Here is an 18,880-nt window from a genome sequence, read left to right on the forward strand (position 1 = left end):
GGAGAAGCATAAGCTTGGTGTTTTCATCTTCAAATTCATCATTCTTGGAAGTAAATAACCTCCTAACTTGGAGAAGGTATAACCTCTAAATTACTATCTTGTAGTTTGTAAGCATATTATTTCACAACTTGATCCATGGGATTTAACTTTAAAATGGTTTAAAGATTAACAAGTTAAAATGTAACTAACATGCTTCCGCTTTGATAAGTTTCTTAAAAGGTTTTAAGTATCATAAAACTTGTTAAATCCCAACATTTAGATCATAGAGTGAAAATAAATTGGAATGATTCTGTTAAATTCAAGCTTATTTACTGATTCAAGAGTGTTAGGTTAATGATTTAGAACTTATTTTATGTAGAATTTTTTTACCTAAAAACATCTAAATTTGAAATTGAATTTAGGAAATTTTGTGTTTATTATGTTCTATAGCTGCTATTCTTTATGAATTGAATTGATTTTTTATGAGTTTAGTTGTTTAATTGCTTTAATTAGATTGTTGTAATATTAATTAGTATCAAGTAAATCTTGATTGAATTAATTAATGTTCGAAATTTGATTTGATTGCTATTTCAGTTCATCATGCTCATCATTTGCTCTTCATTGTTGCCCAATGGATATGAAAAAACTGTTACTGAGGATAATGAGGCGCCACCTAAGAGAACATTAGAATTTGAAGAGGTCATAAGCTTTGTAAACAAAACAAAGATGGAGCTGATTTGTTATTTTGAGTTGGTGTTTCGATCATAAATTGTTTTGACTTTTTAGATATGAAGATTGTACCTTTTTTGTGCAGAAACGCTTTTAATATAATGATCATGTGTACAAATCATTTTTGGACATCTTTAACATGTATAAGAAGGAACATAAGGGTATTACTGAAGTCTATCAGAAGGTGAATTTCTGTAAGCTTTTTCAAAAAGTTTATTGGTATCTACAATTTATCTGGTTTCGTTGATTTGTTTGTGTTTGCGTAGGTTGCTGTACATATTATTTGGCGAAACTCAATTCATATAATTTGATTGATCGAAGAAACTGAACGCTGTTAGTAGTGGAATCATGAATTGTTGATTGAAATATTTCTGATCGTAAAATTAGGGTACGTAAAAAGCCATCTTCGAGATCATATTGCAATTCGTAGTTCTACGAAACACATCAGGAACATATTTTCTATGAGGAAACCAAGCCAACAAATATAGCTTCTTAGACATTTTCAACCAGTTAAAAATGGGTTGGGTTGGTCATTTGATCGTTTTGTCATTCTATAAGTGTTTTGATATGAATAGCTGTAGAAGAAGAAATTCAAATTTGGCTTTTTAGGATATTTGTTACCTAATTTACGAATTTACGTTCCACACAATAAGGCATACGTAAAAAAATGTAAAATATTCGGTGTAATTGAACCGAAAATTATTCATATTCAAATTTTGAACTTCAATATAATCCAAAAATAATCTGTAACATATTATTTGAGTCATTCGTATGGTTCGGTCGAAATGGGTCAGGTTGAGTTGGCATTAAACAAAATTTTTTCTTCAGAAAGTTAAAACTTTTTTGTAACAATAATCTTTATCTTTATTTGCAAAAGTTAGAAGTTAGATTATAATATTTAAACTTTTTACTATTTGTTTTTTAACTCTTTTAAAGGAATTTATTTATTTATTTATTTATTCTGCGACTGTGGAATAGCAGGATGAGTTGGAGGCTGAACTTGGAGAATTAGAAGGATCTGAGTTGGAGGACATGCTTCTACAGCCTGCGACAACTCCTCCCGCTTCGGTACTGATGCTGACGGGAAGAATACCGACACATCGCCCGCCCCGTTAAAACGCAGCTGAGGACAATGAACTTGCTTCGTTGCAGGCAGAGATTGTAACGACCCGTCAAAATCGCCATTGACGGCGCCGTTAACTTAGGTCCCGTTACGTGGTCATAGTCCCTAAATGAGACGCGTTTGACCAAAATTATGTCGCATTCATTTGAAACGTATATGACTTGCAAAGTTTTAAGTTACCAAACGGTTCGACAATAATTTTAAGTTTACAAAAGTTATAAAGTATAATTGAAATGACTTGCGACATAATATAAGTTGAAAATCACGATTGCTATAAATAGCGTAAGTATGTATGCTTTAAGTTGAATCCAAAGGTGCTATCACTAGCGTATGCATGTATGCTTGACCCCAAGTAAGTAATAAAAGTGTGCGGAAGCATGTATCAAGTAGCCAAGTATGAACCTGAGAAACATATAGAAAACTGTCAACGAAAAACGTTGGTGAAATCATAGGTGTATTTGTAAACGTTGTTTTTGAACCACAAGATTTAGTATTTCCATAAGTTGATTATCCAATTCGTTTGCATTCCAAAAGTACGTTCGCGAGCACCCAATTATCAAAACTTAACTGTTTTGTACCCTGTTACGTAGTGTTAGAACATACACTATACACGAAAATATATTTCATCCGCTAACGGCAGCGAACCGTCTGAATGAGGGCGCGTCAAGCCCGCATGGATCCACACAACATAAGTTCACGTTTACACCCTACAAGTGTAACTAATGATATTTGAATTGAGGCTTTTTGTTCTAACTCGCTGTGGAATGTTTGTTTTCGTACTTGTGTTCAAAGCATAAAAGTATGATACGTATATGTTTCTCATCCCATAATTTAAAGAGTAAAAGTTGTTGAAAAGGTGGGACTATGATCTCACCGTAGTTGCATGCCAAAGTACTTGAAATTAAACGTTGTGCAAATGAAAGTTGCTTAGCCTTGACCTAAACAAATAAGTTGTATCAATTACCGGTTACGACACAAGGTCGGGCGAAATGTGTTCGATTAGTCCTATGGCTCGTTACGACTCGATTAATATAGCATGTGAGTCACGTTGTCAAGTTTCATGCAAGATATAAGTATAAAAGCACGTTAGAACGATTTCATAAGTATTTGGATAAGTTTGACTAAAAGTCAAACTCGGTCAAAGTCAAAGTCAACGGGGTTGGGTCGGGGATCCGAAAATTTTTCTTCAATTAGTAATCATATATGAACATGTTGGCCAAGTTTCATGTTAATCGGAGGTGCGTAGCATAGTTAGAATTAAACGGTAAACGACCAAGTTGGACAGCAATCTGTAGTTCATTTGGACGGCGTCCAAAATGGATGAACGGCATCAAGTAATGAAGGCCTGGATGGCGTCCAAGGATTGGGACAGCGTCCAGTTACACCTGATCTGCTGAAAGCTGAAATTTTGACAAGTCTCGAACCAAAACTCATTCAAACATAATTCATGAACCGAAAACACTTAAAACATGTATCTTATATCGTTGGAAATGTAATTTAACGAGGAATACAACTAAACACATTTCATCAAACAAAAACATCATTTACAATAACCGAATCCTCGTCGAATGATTATTAAAAGTTCATTATCAAAGTTTCAAGTTCGTAAAACGCATCTAACAATTGGGACGTTAAATGTACACATATGGTATGCCGTTTTGAAGGTAATCATATATACAACACAACTAAACATTTAACAACAACGCTCGTTATCGTTTAGGACCTCAAATGTTCATATCAAAACCTATCAAACCCTAATCAAGAATCACAAGATCAATAATCATGTTAATGTGAGATTTTCATGTCATCCAACATACCAAAACGAAGCTAATGATGCTAGTAACACTTTTAATACATGAACTTTAACATTTAAACAACATTTAATCAACCAAAATCAAGGATTAAACTAACCCATTTCAAGTGTTCATGCTAGTTACTGAAAAAAACAAAATCGAGCAAACAAATCACACATCCATGTTAGACTTGAGCCATAGACACTAATTAACACCATTTCAAGTCTATAAAACGAATTTAGAGAAATCTAGAGTTTTTAGAAACTTTACCCCAAGTAGTGAAATTGGTACCAAATTGAAGATGATGATGCAAGGATCACAAATATGCAATTTGTTTTGATGTTAGCTTCTCGGTTTGGATTTAGATGATGAATCAAGGATTTGGAGTTTGAGAGCAAAATAATGAAAGTAAGAAAAGAGAGATGAGATTGAATGAATGAGTGGTGGTGGTGGTGGCTTGACTAGTTGACCTAGTTAACTAGTTTGCCCACTTGGCAACTTTAGTCCCTCGAGTTTGAAAGCGGGTGCGTGAATTAACCGAACGAATTATTTTAATCACGAGAGTAAACGGAAGATGTTATAATCCAATAACGGGAATATTAAGAACGTTAGTTCTCGAAAGGTACGAATTTAGATAACAAAAGAAATTATATAAAAAAAAGACAGGCGTTAAAATGAATTAACAGAAAAAGTCGGGTTGTTACAGAGATGGCACTATAAAGGTTAGCTTGTCAATTCAGTTTTTATTTCTTTTCTTTTTATCTTTTAATATATATCATTTTTTGAATGTGTCATCAAAAATTAAAATGTGCTTTTTTGAAAGTGTTCATGTGATACTGAAAAATCATAAAATATAATAATAATAATCTTACTTACCTGTGATAAAATCGGCTATAATAGATCGTGTTTATCTCTGCTTATAAATCAGTGGCGGAACTTGAACCCGAATATAGATGGGGCAAGTGTAAAAATTTAATAAATTTTTCAAAGTCAGCAGGGGTAAACACTAAAAAAACCTTATTTTTTGGTGAAAAAAAAAAAAATTTAGTGAAATTTTTTTCCCCGTTAAATCCAGGTGGGGCGGATACCTCCTTTGTGATACACTAAGTTCCGCCCCTGCTTATAATCTGATACATGAAGGAATCTTTGTTTAAGTATGGATAATGTGATTTTATATGGAATTAGTAGGTCATGTCAAAGAAAGCAGAAGTATTTGGTGATGTGTGATTAAATTATATGCAGATACGGTATATGTGACATTATTTTTATAGAGAGTTTTACAATGGCTTATGCATTTGTAAAGGGTATATGTGACATTATTTTTATATACATATATTTGTTTCTAATTTAGTAGTTGCTTACCATTGTTTGCAAGTTCTTGCTAGATGTCTAATCCATTTCCAATTTTCTTTTTACTTTATGGTAATTTAAGGATTCAATACTGCATTGTGTTTGGTTTCTTTTGTATTTTTTCTGATTCAATCTTGATAATAGTTATGTATATGAAGTTTGTAGCTTTTTTCATCTCTTGACCTAATTGTATCAAATAGAGGTGCTGTTTCATCTCTTTACGTAATTGTGTTGTGGGTTTTATGATTGACGTATATATTGTCTATGGTTAATGCCATTTGTTTCAGGTGGTCTTTTTTCAAACGGGCGTGTCATGTCACAAGGACAAAACATGTCATCTTGAAACCAATTAAAAATGTAATGAATCCGTGTCAAATGCGAAATAGTTAGTTTAAAACCAGGTCAAACGGGTATCATTTTTTTGCATTTCCAGCGGTTTGATGGTCAGAGCAATGCCAACAACTTACATACTGTTCTAGGACCAGCTATCGACCCAATACAATTTTTAATAATGTATCAAACACTGATGAACGGGATACGCTTGCAAGAATACTCAACCAGTTCAGTGAGTTTCTTTGACTCAGTTGTGAGAATATCTCTTTTAAGTTGTGGTTTATTGCATCAATTAAGTTTATAATGTTAACATCTCAACCGTATATTGTTAACTTCTTGACACAATTCAGTTTTCATTGACATGTAGGTGTTAACACCATCTACCATAAAAGAAAAAGAAGGCTGAAACCTTGACGATGGATTATATGCAAGGTGATGGTGTAGAGGTGTGTTATTACCTTATATTGATGTTCTTTAATTTATTATGTGCTATTTGCTTTCGTTAATAGAGGACATTAAGCAGTGTCAGTCAAATGAAACATTTGAGGTCTTTGTGATTAAAGTTACTATGAATGCTCTTAGAAATAGATAACACTGCATCTATATGTTTTTTGTTTCAAGAGATAACAACTTGGTTAACTGGTTGTCGACTTTCCTAGTCATATGTACTTTTGGATCATAACCCAAAAGAATCTTGAGATTATTTGAATGAGGCAATCGAAATCTAGGTTTGTAGTATACATCAACGAAGACCAACATTCAAAAACTCAGTCAGGTCAGCGTATATTAACCGACTTATTGTACTTATCAAATGATGTAGTACATTTTACTCGATCGTTTTTAATTAAGCACGTGGATTTCAATATAAATCTTCACATTTAACTTATAACAATTTGGTAAATATGATGTTAATAATGCTAGCCAGGCTTTGGGCATAGTTAGAACAAATGACATCCCTAACACGCTTCGTAGCCACATTATGGAACTATTAACTGGAGCTTTTCTAATCGGTCCAGCTCCACCTGGGTTGACTGGCTTGACCATTTATCTAGCAGGAGGTCAAGGTCAAGTTGTAGGTGGGAGCGTTGTGGGGTTGTTGGTTGCATCAGGGCCGATAATGGTACTTGCAGCCACATTTTCTAATGCGACATATGAAAGACTTCCAGTTGAGTTGCTACTTTGACACTTGTACCTAATGAACACTTTTTCCATTTAGCCAATTCTAACTTTCTACAACTTATTAGTTAAAGGCTGCACTGTTAGAGGGTGTCTGTTTTGGTTTTGGCGGCTTATAATTAAGAATAATGGAGGTTATATGGGTAGAAAATTTGCTTAATGTATTTGGGCTATTACTGTGTTGATCAGTTTGAAGGTTAGAGATACTTTGACATTTTAAAGTCAAACTATTTTTGGTTTTATCGTGGAATGCTTTGTTTGGAGATCAAGGATTGGTGTGATGGTTTGTGGGTTATATGCATATCAAGTAGTATGAAGTTAAGAAGAAAAACATATTTTTAAAGATATTGAAGATCATTTGTATATGGAAGACAGAATTAGTAGTTTTGTTTATAATTTTAGGTCAATTAATAATAATGATATGTATAGGATCTTTTGTAATGAGCTCATGTTGAGTATTTTTGTTGTTTGTAATTTGATGGTCATAATAGATGGTTTTGATCTTTTGTAGTGGCACGTTCTTTGATATCAATATTAATGTATGGATCAATGGGTGGGTAAATTGTATTTTTAAGACAGTGATGCCCTTGGTGCTTAAAAAATCGTCTACATCATCATTATATAATTGGAAAAATGTATCATTGTGATCTTGTGGTTGAATAAGTATGTTGGTCAAAATGGGCTTGGTTGAAAACATAATTATATTTTAATAATACTTAGGAGCCTTATTTTTTAATATGTAATGTATATGTATAAGGAATTGATAAATCCACTTTGATATTTGATAAATCTACTACATTTTTATGAATTAATCAGTTATATTGTACAACTGATTAATATTAAAATGTAGTGTATTTATCAAAATCCACTACATTTACACATTGTTCATTATGATTTTCCAAATTCAAACATTTGGTATTTTGATCTGTTAGGTTAGGAATTTGATATCACATTAGTCAATAGTCTTATTGCTTATGGAACTACAATGTGGGTTAAATCAAATTATCATGAAATGAAATAAGAATGGACACTTTTTTATAAATGTTGTAACTATTGTATTTGGAAGATGTTTGCTCTTTTAACTTTGCTATTGTATTTGCATCAGTTTTTTAGATATGTTTTTGGTTAATTGCAGCTAGGAAGTAGTTGACGATTTTTAGTATTAGCAAGATTTTCGTGGGCTAGGTGTTAAATATGCGGAAGAAGTGCTAAACGAGCTTCACACAATGCAAATGTCGAAGTATGTATTTTTTGTGAATTTGTAATGAGAATGTGTGTAAATTATTTTTTGTGCCGTATAAACATGCTTTATTCATCTACAAAGTATATTGTTGTGAGTTGTATTCATTTGCATCTTTAATTTAAGTTGAGATCCAAGGGACAAATCTCAGTCCTTGGATCAGATTTCCATCACATGTGATTGAATTTTACAATCACATGTGATTACAATCACATGTGATTGACATGCAGAATCACATGTGATTAGGTTTTACAATCACATGCGATTGACATGCAGAATCACATGTGATTAGGTGTAACGACCCGACTTTTTCGACTTATATTTTTTGTGCTTATTACTTTCACGAACTGTGTATTTGTGCGTACTGAGCTATATTATATTCTGGGATCATTATTCATGTTGATTACTTTCGTTTATATTTTAAAACGTGTTATTAAGTACGTAGTTACTTAACTTGATCCTCGAATGCTTTTATGACCGTTAGTGTCACTTGACGTTTAGAACGAGCTATGTACTCTGTACACGATTAATTTTGGTCATAATTGGAATATTATGACTACGTAAAACTAATTGTTATTTTCTAATGAAAATTACTTGGTTTATTGGTTGCTTAATTACGCTTAGTAATTTACTAATGCACACTAGTTAGTCTTAATGGATTTTCTACCTTATTGGACTTAAGCCCACCCTACTCTAGCTAATGGACTCTTAAATTAGCCCAATTTTAATAAGTTTATGACCCATTAATATGTAGGACAAAAACCCATTAATATGAGCCAACATACTAACATTTTTGTTAACCATTACCACACATGTTGCATGGGATCCCAACAATAAGCACCACCTTTAGACCACCACCATGCAAAAAGCAAAAAGTTGTCCCCCTTGTCCCCCATAATACCCATGGCCATGCACCCTCTCCACCACTATAAATATCAAGCTTATTTCACCCATTTCACACTTGATCTCATTCTCATTTTACACACTTACTCTCTAATTTTCTCTCTAGTATTTCTCACACTAAAAATTGTAAGTTTTAAATTTTCTTCTTCTTCTTCTTCTTTTCTTCTTATACACGACATCATCATCATCAACATAAGATCAAGCTTTTTAGCTTATTGATCTTGTTATATCTTGTAGATTCAAACTTTGATTTGAATCCTTCAAGAACATAAAAGATTCAAGCTTTCTAGCTTTGAATCTTCATTACTTTGTTGGATCTAAGTTTTGAAGCTTAAGATCACTTTATTTTGTTAAAAGATCAAAACTTGTGTTTATGATCTTCATGTAACTTGTAGATCTAGCTTTTTGCTTTAAGGATCTTCAAGAACATTAAAGATCCAAGCTTTCTAGCTTAGGGTTTCATTATTTTGTTTAGATCTTAGCTTTTTAGCTTATGGTCTCATTACTTTTACTAGATCTTAGCTTTCTAGCTTATGGTCTCATTAATCTTGTAAATATTCAAGCTTTCTAGCTTAGGGTTTCTTAATACTTGAGATCTAAGTTATTATTGTAGATCTCACTTACTTGGAACCTTTTATGATTTTTATGGTGATAAAAATCAAGTCTTCATCATCTCATATGATGAAGATGCATAAACTTGTCTCAAAAGGACAAAGGTTGAAGCTTTATTGTGTTTATGCAATAAAGAGACAACCTTGATGTTCAAAACTTGTAGAATGTTAGCTTTTACTCTTAGTTATGTGTTGATGGTTGAAACTTGGTCAAAGTGATGCTAAAACATCAAAGAGTTGTTGATATGCCACTAACGGACGGTTTTTATTTTGTGCGGTGTCGTTAGGTCGCACGGTGTCCGATTCGGTAGCACACAGCGTCTTCGTGTATTTATATTTTGCGGGGTCTAAATTAACTTTACTTTCTAAGGTGTAGAAGGTGTAAGTTAACCTAGTGTCGAATTTTATGCTGATTAACGAATTGAAGATCAAGTGGATAATTGTCTTTTAGTTAAATTACATGGATAAAAGATAGTAGTTGATTTTAGCTAAAGGTCCTAAATGCAGAAAAAGTAAATAAAGTGGGAGAATATCTGGAGTATGCAGATCAAGGAAATGTTGACCAAGATATCAGTATTGGGTTAGGGAAAGGTAATTATGCTTATGTTAAGACTATGCTTGGATAGATGTTGATCTGGTTGGATGAGCCAATTACACAGACCTACTTATCTCTGAACTCTCGGAGTTCTCTTTGAGCAGTGAGAAGTATGTCACTTGGTCGTATAACTGAAGTGTAACAATACCTCGGAGGTTATCCTCAGTAGAGTACTAGGTTTATTAGTGAGTTAAGCTCTAATCCTAACCCTCGTTATCAGTTTAGATAACTGAATAATAACGTGCCGTGTTGATTGAACACTGATCACAAACGGAAGGAGTCCGTCGGTTTAAGTTGGCAAAACCTTAAATGAAAACTAACAACCATTACATCATACTAGTGAGATCACAACAAATCAAACATTATACAGCATTACAGTTAATATACTGATAGTAAAGCAGATAGAAACCTAATAAGTACCTAAACAGTTGGCATGACTAAGACCTAGGACAACAATCAGACAAGAACATGCAATAGGCTTGGGTCATACAGTAAAGGCACTAACTAGATCTTAACAGCTCCTAAGAGGTCTCTTCGGAACAGTCAATAGGCATACTAGGTCATTCATGTCTCAATTCCTAGGTTCCGTGTCCTAAAAGTGCATTAGATGCCTCTTGGGAACTCCGACCATACCGAGTTCATAGAATCTTCAGATACAGTATAACCAGGGGTCTTAATCCTATGAAGTAGCTAATTTCATATAGGTGGACAAGTCCTGATCACAACCTAAGTTGGTCAATCCTTAAGATGCTAGCATACAAATCTATCAGACTTCCTAATTCAGTATTATAACAGTAATCGTACTATATTAACATAATTACTCTAACCCAAACTTCTATCATGGCAACATACAGATAAATTAAGCTATCATGGCAATATCGGAACGCATTATTAAACATAAAAGATAAGAATACATGTTTAATACAAAAGACAAGCGTTTCGAATAAAACCTGAAAAAGCCGAACTAATCTGCCCGGGATCGCAGGGACTCGCAGGGATATCCTCCGGAAAATAAAAGCTAAGCTAACTACTACTAAAAACTACTAAAAATATTGAAAATATAAATTGTATTGCAAGTTGAGTGTGTCTTGGAATGAATGGAGAAAGCCCCTTTAAATAGACTTGGAATTATGCCAAATACGCCTGGCAGGCCGTTTGGCAGGCCGTATTTGGCAGGCCGTATGCTTGGCAATCCGTTTGGTGGCTCGTATGGTGGCACGTATCTGGCAGGCCGTTTCCATAATGGCAGGCCGTATGGCAGGCCGTATGGCTTGCTGATCAGGGCCTGATTCACTGGAGCGTAACTTGATTTCTTGTCTTTCACCGTTTTCGCTATAGAATCTTCGTTTTAGCTCCATTTTACTTGATTTTTTTTGCATCACCTTTGTAATTACTTAATCTACAAAATCAACCAAAAAAACGATAATTTTGCCGACCAAGTTTTAATCTTTATTGTTTTAGGGCCTGATTTAGGGGGGTAAAAACGTGACTTTTTGTCCGATATCAAATACCCCACACTTAGCTTTGCTTGTCCTCAAGCAAGAAAGCGGGAATATCGGGATCTTTCTAATAGATTCTTATTTGCCCCACCCGCAGATCTTTTTATTATGCCTTCATCAGAAGTCGGTTCATCTTTCGAAAGTATTAGAAAAAGTTTCGAACTTCGATGATTTGGTCGCTAGATTTCAATTGCGTTCATAGTGGAAAAAGGCGTACTTTCCAACTCTCAGATGTAGAGTGTACATGATTAGGCTTCTCACTGACGGATCACTCATATCACTCAAGTGTTTAGGGTGTCCTATTCTAATTGTATTGTCGCTCAGAAGCCAGTCGTGTAACAGTTCTCATCATAGGCTTGGTAAAGCATCGATATCTCCATCGGTTAAGTAAGAACGGCACTGATCTTCTTCCTAAGCATTCTTTCAAGAGGAAGACGGGTTATAGGGTTTGGTTGGAAATTTATGAGTTTTGGTAAAAGGTATCCAGATCTTTTGATTTTGAGAGAATTGATAGACTTTAATTCTTCAGAGTATCCATTTTGGATAGATAATGGCTGAGAATTCCGTAAAGGTTTTATTCGGAAGAGGCGGATTATGCTAAGACTTTGTCTAGAATTTTCTTTTGCTCTTCCTTCATTCTTCTTCAGGGAATCTCCTTGGGTTTCTTTTTGCCTTATTAGAGACTTTGCTCTTAGAGACTTTGCTCTTTCATCATTCATCATTTTTTGTTTTTTAATCGGCATACCCTTTCTTTATAACTTTTGTCTTTCGTTCCTGGTGCCCAAAGAGGAAGTGATAATCCACTGAAAATAGGTCTTTGACCTATCAAAAACAATCAGGGGTTCGGAATCTTTTGACTAGTGCTTTTAAAGTGAATTTGATCGATCTATCTCTTCATTGATCTCTGGATCTTTGGTAAATGGAAAGGGGAATGAAATGTGAATGGTGTATTTTGGGAGTGAATTTGGGGTGAATATTTCTGATTCATCAACTCTTCATGTGAGTTGGTCGGGTTGAAATACGTGGAGTGAAAACGGAAACGGATGGCTTTTTGTCTTCTCTATTCAGAATGATTTCGGAAGGAGTATCGCACCTGCACCACGTATGGCGCTCACTAACCATTGGCCTTGAAACGTATGACTGAACCAAGTTCTAACTTGAACCGTACACCGGCACGCTCATCAATTGAAATAACAAAGTACTGTAGATTTGATGGGTCATACAGATACTTTGGGTCCAATATTCCTTACTTTTTAGAGTAGGGGTCGTGCTTGATCATGCGTAGCCTTTTACATATTTTCTTAAAAGAAATCTTTTGACACAAAACATTAGTTTCAGCTTAATCGTTCCGTTCTAATAAATGTTCCGAAAACCGATTTCTAGCAATTTTATTAGATCTTTTGGGCAAAAACAAAGTAAGAATTTTTCAAAATTACCCAATATCCATTGCTTAATTACTTTTGGACAAAAGAATTTTTCAAAACCTGGCGTTTTATGGTTACTTGACTTTAAAACTTTCGACCTTAAAAACCTTACCCATTACCCCACACTTAGAAGAACATTGTCCCTAATGTTCTCTCGAAAGAATATTTATGCTATTAAGGACATGACTTCTAAAATTCTAAGTTCGTTGCGGGGGTTACCCCACACTTAGAGATTTTAGTGCGTTATAATTGAAATAGGTTTGAGGAAGGATTACTTCCCTATGGCCGTGTTAACTTTCCTAGTGCTGGGCCTTCCTACGGTCCATCTCCTACATACCAGTCTCTTTTAATAATATTTCTGCATGAAGAACACAAAGAGAAAGGCAGCATTTCCACTATATATAACTTTTTATACAATGCTTCAAAAAGATAAAAACTAAAACATAAAATAAAGATAAAGTAGTCTATGGGATACTATCCTGGTCAATGTGTGTCGGATCTGCAAAGTATCTGAAAACGTCATCCTCCAGGTTCGGCATGTGCTCGAAAGACTGCCCTATATCCATCTCAGGGCCTAGTAAAGACTCTAGATATAAGTCTATCGGTATCTCTAGGTGGGATAAGTCTGGGAAAAGCTCCTCGTCAGGCATGCTCCCTGTGATCTCAAATTCCTGGGCCATTGGCGGCTCCACTGAAATAGGAATAGTGACTAAATGACAACCCTCTTGCAACTCAGCAACTGGAACTGGCTCTGTAACTGGGGCAGGTGGCACGATGGGAGTAGGAGTAGCGTGTGCAGGCATGGCAACAGAGTGAACTGAAGCTGGTGTGGAATGCCCAGGCGTAGACTGTCGTGTCGGCTGAACACGGCGTGCTAGCCTAAATGAAGATGGGCCCAGAGTGCGTGGCATCCCCTCACGCTGGAGGTATGCTCTTAGAGCTTTGTAAAGGCTCTGCTGATCTCTGAGTAGTGACCATGCAACATCAGGGTCACTCAAAGTAACTCCGTAATGAATCACCATCAGAGGCTCATGCGTATCTGGCAACTGTGTATGCTCGACCGGTCTCCTGGCTAGACGTCAAGATCGTCGGACTGGGGGAGATGGCGGTGCTGTGCTGATGTCTTCCTCAACGCTCTCTAATACTAATCTCCTTGGGCCTAATTGCCCTGTTGACGGCCTGTTCTGATCAGCACTGCTTCCGGATGAGTAAACTATAGGAGTCCTCCTCCTGCGAACGGGAATGTAAGCTGATGCTCCTGAACTTGGCATTGCGTCTAAACACATTCAACAAACTTGTAAGCACTAAGCGCAAGTATGGCGCTTAGTTTGTTAGTACAGAAATAATATCTTAAAACTGAAAATAATTTAAAAATAAAATAATAAGAAAAAGGATAAGCAAGGGGTGCCTCCCAAGAGCGCTTTGTTTATCAAGTCGTTACAGCCCGAATTTTCCTTGTCAGATCTTCAGAATGGATCGAAGGAGAAGAGGTGCTCCTCCTTATCGTGGTCTTCTAAATAGGCTTTCAACCGGTGGCCATTGACTTTAAAATTACTAGTAGGTCCTTTCAATTCCACGGCTCTGTGTGGAAAAGCGTGTACAACTTTGTATGGGCCACTCCATCTTGATCTAAATTTTCCCGCGAACTTCTTGAACCGAGAATTGAAGAGAAGAACTTTATCTCCAGGGGCGAACTTTGTAGGGATTAATTTGGCATCATGCGTAAGTTTCGTTCGTTCCTTGTAGATGTATGACGTTTCATATGCTTGGTCTCTCAATTCGGCGAGTTCATTCAATTGCATTTTTCTATGTCTTACGGTAACTGAGGAATCGAGGTTGCAGGTCTTCAGCGCCCAGAGAGCTTTGTATTCGAGTTCTAACGGAAGGTGACAAGCTTTTCCATAGATCATTCGGTAGGGTGTAGTTCCTAGAGGATTCTTGTAAGCAGTCCGGAATGCCCACAGAGCATCAACTAGCTTCTCGGCCCATTTATTTCCATGATGGCCGATAGTGCGTTCTAAGATTATTTTGAGTGCTCTGTTCGTGACCTCTGCTTGTCCGTTGGTTTGCGGATGATAGGCAGTGGACATCTTGTGGGTAACCCCGTATTGTTGCATCACCTTCATAAACTGAGTGTTACAGAAGTGTGTGCCTCTATCACTTATTATTACACGGGGAGCTCCAAATCTGCAGAATAGTCTTTTCAGGAAATTTGTGATGACTTTGGCATCATTAGTTGGAAATGCTTGAGCTTCGACCTATCTGGAGACGTAATCTACTGCTACGAGGACATATTCTTTCCCGTTAGACTTTGGGAATGGGCCCATGAAGTCTAATCCACATATATCAAAGATCTCGCAAGCTTGGATATTAGTCCTAGGCATCTCGTTCTTCATAGAGATATTGCCTTGTTTTTGGCATGCGTCGCAATGCTTTACAAGCTCTTGCACATCTCGAAATATAGATGGCTAGTAGAATCCTGATTCGTAGACTTTCCTAGCGGTTAAATTTGCTCCATGATGACCTCCAGTTGGTCCATGGTGACATTGGTGAAGAATCCCTGCTGCTTGCTTCTTATCTACGCACCTCCTGATTATCTGATCAGGGCAAATTCTAAACAGGTAAGGATCTTCCCAGTAGTAGTACTTGGCATCCCTGAAGAACTTCCTTCTTCGGGAGGTACTCATGCCCTTTTGTACTACTCCGGAAACTAGGTAGTTGGCCATGTCGGCATACCAAAGAGTGTCATTAAACTGTGATCCTATGTGAGTTTGTCCTAAACTCATAAGCTGTTCTTCCGGGAATTTATCTCTTCCATCGTTGGGTTTTCCAAACGACTAAGATGATCTGCTGCGACGTTCTTTGCTCCTTTCTTGTCTTTAATCTCGATGTCAAATTCTTGAAGGAGTAAGATCCATCGTAGGAGTCTTGGTTTCGCATCTTGCTTAGTGAATAGATATGTGAGGGCTGAATGATCTGTATAGACCGTAGTTTTGGACAAGATAAGATAGGAACGAAATTTGTTGAAGGCGAATACTACGACTAGCAGCTCTTTCTCCGTGGTAGTGTAATTCTCTTGATCTTCGGTTAAGGTTTTGCTGGCGTAATAGATTGGATGAAAGTATTTATCTACCCGTTGTCCAAGCACTGATCCAACTGCGAAATCGCTTGCATCACACATGATCTCAAATGGTAGACTCCAATCAGGAGCTATCATGATCGGTGCATGTGTTAGCTGTTCTTTCAGATAGTTGAATGCTTTTTGACATTCTTCATCGAAGACAAACGGGACTTCCTTTCCTAAGAGGTGAGTGAGAGGTCGTGTGACCTTTGAAAAATTCTTAATGAAACGTCGGTAGAAACCGGCGTGTCCTAGGAAACTCCTTATTGCTCTTACCGTGGTAGGTTCTGGAAGTTTAGTGATGGTCTCAATCTTAGCCTTATCAACTTCTATTCCTACTTTAGAGATCTTATGTCATCAAACTATCCCTTCTTTTACCATGAAGTGACATTTTTCCCAATTAAGAACTAAATTTAACTCTTCACATCGGGTGAGCATCTTGTCAAGGTTTAATAGGCACGAATCAAAGGTACTTCCAAAGACTTAGAAGTCGTCCATGAAGACTTCCATACAACGTTCAATCATGTCGTGGAATATTGCTACCATGCATTGCTGAAATGTAGCTGGTGCATTGCATAACCCAAAGGGCATACGTCGATAGGCAAATGTTCCATAAGGACGGGTGAAGGTTGTTTTCTCTTGGACCTTTAGATCGAGGGGAATTTGAAAGTAGCCGAAAAAACCGTCTAGGAAACAGTAGTACTCATTTCCTTATAGACATTCCAACATTTGATCAATGAAAGGTAATGGAAAATGATCCTTCCGGGTTGCATCGTTTAATTTACGATAATCTATGCAAACCCTCCAACCGGTAACTTCCCGAGTTGGAATAAGTTCATTATTCTCATTTTGAATTACGGTCGTCCCTCCCTTTTTGGGTACCACTTGAACAGGACTGACCCATGGTGAATCAGAGATTGGATAGATCAGACCGGCGTCCAGAAGTTTGATTACTTCTTTCTTGACGACTTCTTGAATCATAGGGTTGAACCTTCTTTGCCTCTGAACTGATGGCTTGAATTCATCTTCCATGAAGATCTTATGGGTGCAATAGTTGGGGCTGATCCCTTTGATGTCGGAGATCTTCCAAGCAATTGCCTTCTTATGTGATTTCAGCACTTGAATCAATTTTGCCTTTTCTTGTGGCGTGAGGTCTTTCGATATGATCACAGGGAGTTGCGATTCTCCTTCTAAGAATGCATACTCCAGATTGTCAGGTAACTTCTTCAATTCCAATTCCGGAGGCTCCTCGATAGATGACTTCATTCTAGCTATCTCTTTACGGTCTAACGAGTCGTACCTCTCCTGAAATTCCGATTCTTCAGTAGCGGTCACTGATGCTATCTGTTCTTCATTTCTAGAAATTGTCCTTCTTAATGCTTCCTCTTCAGAAACGTCTTCTTTAGTTTCGAAGGTAGGTTCGGAAAATTCCTCACAGTCTTCCCTTGACTGGGGTTCCTGATATACCGGAATGAAATCTGTCTCTTCATTTAGTCTTCTCCTTAGTAGAGGTAAAGGAATGCCTTGTCCTAGCGGTGCTATTTGAATAGTATGGCCAAGAAGGTTACTTTCAGAGAGGGGAGATATGGGATGACTAAGGTCTATGGCTGAATGGTTGTCGAGATTTCCTTCAGGAGGTGTAAAGAACAGATGCTTAGAAATTTGATCTTGACTGCAAATAGCCATAGTCTCTTCCAGGTATTCGTTGACGAGTTCTTGAAAAGAATCAGAGAGATTCACATTCTCTTCCGCAGGATGGTTCATGAGGCGATCAACATTGAATGTGATTTCTTCTCCTCCAACCCTTAACTTTAATGATTTCTCGTAAACATCAATTACGGCCTTGGCAGTATTTAGGAATGGTCTGCCAAGAATGAGTGGGACCTTCGTGTCTTCCTCAATATCCATAATGACGAAATCAACGGGAAATGCGAACTTATCCACTCTAACTAGGACATCTTCAGCTATTCCCCGAGGAATCTTAACTGATCTGTCCGCGAGTTGGATAGTCATTTTGGTTGGCCTTTAGTCATTTAATCCTAGCTTCTTGAATAATGAATAGGGCATTAGGTTTACACTGGCTCCTAAGTCTGCTAACACATTACTAATTTGGACATCTTGCAAGTAGCAAGGTACCGTAAATCTTCCTGTATCTCCTAACTTAGGGGGAATTCCATCCTGTAACACTAACGAGAATTGTTCACTTAAGGGCAAGCTAACTATCTCTCTTAATCTCTCTTTGTTTGAAAGAAGTTCTTTGAAAACTTTAGCGCAGTTTGGCATTTCTACTAAAGCATCTACTAGACGTACATTCAAATGCAAATTCTTAATAATATCCCAATACTTAGCAAATTGTGCTTCTTGTTTTTCCTTCCTAAGCCTACCTTGGAAAGGTATGCGGGCGCGCGGAATAATTTCCAGGGCCTTAGGAGAGATAGGTTCCGGTGGATTGACGACTGGGTCAATTGGCACAGATTCCTTATCGGAAAAATCTTGTATGGGTATATTGACAGTTGTTTCTTTTCCTCCTCTTGTAATTACTAGGGCATCAAACTCACTACACTCTATATCAATTTTAGTGGTTAAACGTTTAAGCGTAAGCTGAAAATTAGTGATTAATTCTTCAAAAGTCTTTATCAACGTGTCGAACTTATTCTGGCATTCTATGACTTGAAGGTTTATCATGTATTGCTTTTTCATAAATTCAGCTAAAATTTCCTTAGAGTGGATAGTAGGTTTGTGCAATGAAAAAATTATATTATGATCCGAGCTATTTTGCTGTTTGTGTGCCCATCTAGGGTAAGGATACCTTAGATTGGTTCTAGTAGCATCGGAGTTCTTAGGAATTTGTAAACTTTGAAGAGTGAGGGTGAGATCTTGTAACCTGGTTTCCAGCATTTTTACCGTATGAGCGAAGACATCATCCTTCTCAGCAGCTTCATTGTTCCAGTCTTCCTGTTGTGCAGCTATTGTGTCCAAAAGATCCCATGCTTCATCTGCCGTT

This window comes from Rutidosis leptorrhynchoides, chromosome 2 (assembly GCF_046630445.1).
Source record: "Rutidosis leptorrhynchoides isolate AG116_Rl617_1_P2 chromosome 2, CSIRO_AGI_Rlap_v1, whole genome shotgun sequence".
Lineage (NCBI taxonomy): Eukaryota > Viridiplantae > Streptophyta > Magnoliopsida > Asterales > Asteraceae > Rutidosis > Rutidosis leptorrhynchoides.